Consider the following 3645-nt stretch of genomic DNA (forward strand, 5'->3'; position numbering starts at 1 on the left):
GCTATAGTCTCAGCTACACCAACGTCAAAAACCACCTCACCATCCATAAAAAACTAACTAGAAACACAACACAACAAAAATAACAATCAAAAGACTACTCATTAAACAATTATGATTCAAACATTAACATTCCTATGTTACTGCTCAAAGTTCCTCAAGCCTCTCCAGTGTTAAACACAGCAAACACGCTCTCGTCTTTCATCTCATTACATATTACCAGCAATTAATTGATTAAGGATAAACCATTAACTCCCACCTAAACGGCCAAGCGATCATTTCTGCTCAGCTGGTTGAACATTTTCAATCAACTCAGCAGCGAACACACTTCAAAAACAAAACAAACTACAGCTGGTTATGGAGCACAGAGAAGGCCTGACAGCATCCGACGGGGTGCTTACAAACACACATGCATACACGCAGACATTTTATGGCATATGGCACAGGCAAAAAGCCCAAAGCATTGGGCATCAAAACAAAATACAGTACAACAACTGAATTACAATGGAGACCTTTGTCTCCCTGGAGGATGTTGACAACAGCTCTCTCTCTCTCTCTCTCTCTTTGACCATCTCTCTGTTTCACACTTTCTCTCTGTCTGCTTCTGTCTTGGTCTCTCTATGTTATGCAAAACTTGCTTCACTGGCTTGACAGCTTTTTTTGGGTAAGCAGTACGGCACAGAGAGCGGTAATATCACTGACGTGGTTCTTTTTGTCTGCCTGCATCTGTCAGTCTCAAGCTTATACGGCAAGAAAACGACATCATATTCCTTTTTAAATGTGCTTTAAAACCAATTAAACTCGCTTTTAATTATCTACTTTTATTAGCTGAAGTTGGGCGAGTATGTTAAATGTCAAAGTCTTTCAGCTAACTTGGATGGAGCTCAGCACTTCGCTGTAAAAGCAGACCGTGCCGTCATCGCTACCAACAACGGAGACGACACCAAGACTTCAACAGATGACTTTAAGCTTCATGCCGATGTCAGTCTAGACAGTGCTGCCTTAGAGTGGTGCTTGGGGGGGTGGGTTGGGGGCGGTGGGCAGCAAGAGTGCACCCATGCATGTGCACAAAAGCTGTGAGGGAAAAAAAAGGCGACAAGCATCCCAGCTGTAATTAGCTGTAATGCTGCGAGCGGGATCTGCTGAATAGGAATAGTGAGGTTCAGTGGAAGGTCACGAGTTCACAAAGTGGCTGCAGCGGACGGACACATGCATGTAGGACGGAGACATATGCAATCCCCCTCCACACACTGATAAAACACACTTGCTGCAACACACACTCAGAGGTGAGCGTCACTGTGGTCTGAGAAGTCTGTGGACCAAGTCTTGGTCGCACAAGCTGGCCTTCTGCACGGACACACTGCAGAGACAGTCAGCTGCCGATTGTGACGTGCGCTGATCATCCATCATCATCATGTGCACACAAACACACAAAGAATCCTGGATTTGTTAGTTAGACTTTCAAATCCGCTTATTAAATACAAATCCTCCTCGAGCCCTTATCAAACGAAACTCCGCTCACACTCGAGCCATCGATGCATTTCAGTTGAATCCCATAGTGAGGTACAGTATGTCACAGAAGGAATGACAGTAGTCAGCTTGTATAAAAGTGTAAATGTACCGTCCCCTCAAAATAACTCAATACAGCAGCCATTAATGTCTAAACTGTTGGCAACAAAGGTGAGTACACCCCGAAGTGAAAATCACTCACTTTTGTGACATATAGTAGTGTGGTAGGTTTCAGGATAGAATAGTTGTATGTTATACTCTGAACACACAAGTGTGCNTTCATCCTCTGGATCTGGACGTTGCTACTCAGGAATATTTTGTTACACAGAACCAAAGCGTTCAAGGAGACGAGAACGTTTTTATGTCTGTTTTTGTTCAACAATATCAGAAATCAAGGAGACTGATTTGGAACTAAAAGTAAAAATGAAAATCTTGGTGTCAAAATCTAGAATAACTTCAATTCCAAGTTTTCAGCATTTATCCTTCTGTGCTGATTGGCTGGTATCTGGTTGGTTACTGGTAACCAACCAGATTACAGATGAAGAGATTCGGCTGCATCAGAGCCAAAGGAGATCATTTTGACTTCATCAGGATTTAGCTTAAAAAATAACAGTGCTGACAGCTGGTTAAATGCTGTAAGTCAGATCTGATAATGTGTCTGTGAAGATTCTCAGTCATCCAGGTCATGGCTATTCTGGTTGATTGGTCGTAGCGAGGATGAAGCGGTGTGTAGATAATGGATGGATGGATTGTCTATTGGACTCTAAGCAGCCAATACTGTAACTGGGCGCCTTCAGTCCACAGAGGGAGAATTCACTGCTACTGCTGAACGTACTGCTCGTGTGCTGCTTTAAATGTTGTGAGAGACACTTTTTAACCCAATCTGTAGAGCTGCTGTTATTCCAACTGACTGTCAAAACTGAAATGAACCCAAAACAATGGACGAATGCACCAAAGTTCACCTGAACCAAACACAACAAGTCACATCCAGACCTTTTACAATTAAGGGAACTCTACAGCAGTCCGATCTTGGTTCAGTTCAATTCAGTTTTATTTATATAGCACAAATTCACAGCGTATGTCATCTCACAGAGCTCAACATAGTAAAGCACAGATGGTTGCTTCTTTAATCATCACAAATAGCTGCAATGAAAAGCTCTGTCATTGTTTTCATGCCACCGTTAATCTATCTCCACAACACTAGAACAAAAACCGAGGATATCTCTCCGTAGCCGATAATCAGCCATGTTGACAATCAATAACTGATTGTTTAACTGAATGCAATACAATACAGTTCCACCGTCTCCTGGTGCAGCCACTTTTAACCACAGACACTTAGTGTTTGCTGCAAAATCAGCTTGTTCGCAACAGGAATTCCAAAAAATGGACAAATTAATAATTACATCCATGAACAGTTTTTTTAGTGTTTGGAATAATAACGTGAATAAGATAACTTGGTCTTCTCTAGCGGACATTGAGCCTCATGGCCTCAGGAAAGGCTTCTTGAGTTAGTCTGGACTAATTCTATACATATTGAAGCCATTAACCGCCACAGAAGTCATGGTGGACAGCTAAACCCGGCTATAGTCTCAGCTACACCAACGTCAAAAACCACCTCACCATCCATAAAAAACTAACTAGAAACACAACACAACAAAAATAACAATCAAAAGACTACTCATTAAACAATTATGATTCAAACATTAACATTCCTATGTTACTGCTCAAAGTTCCTCAAGCCTCTCCAGTGTTAAACACAGCAAACACGCTCTCGTCTTTCATCTCATTACATATTACCAGCAATTAATTGATTAAGGATAAACCATTAACTCCCACCTAAACGGCCAAGCGATCATTTCTGCTCAGCTGGTTGAACATTTTCAATCAACTCAGCAGCGAACACACTTCAAAAACAAAACAAACTACAGCTGGTTATGGAGCACAGAGAAGGCCTGACAGCATCCGACGGGGTGCTTACAAACACACATGCATACACGCAGACATTTTATGGCATATGGCACAGGCAAAAAGCCCAAAGCATTGGGCATCAAAACAAAATACAGTACAACAACTGAATTACAATGGAGACCTTTGTCTCCCTGGAGGATGTTGACAACAGCTCTCTCTCTCTCTCTCTCT

At 42.0% G+C, this 3645-nt stretch overlaps 1 protein-coding gene across 1 annotated transcript in view; it reads right to left on the bottom strand.

The window, feature by feature from the left end:
- LOC103352827 (plexin-A1-like) overlaps positions 1 to 3645 on the bottom strand; it is a 271387-nt gene that overhangs the window by 242192 nt on the left and 25550 nt on the right. The window lies entirely within an intron of this gene.

This window comes from Stegastes partitus, unplaced genomic scaffold, assembly GCF_000690725.1.
Source record: "Stegastes partitus isolate 25-593 unplaced genomic scaffold, Stegastes_partitus-1.0.2 Scaffold53, whole genome shotgun sequence".
NCBI lineage: Eukaryota > Metazoa > Chordata > Actinopteri > Pomacentridae > Stegastes > Stegastes partitus.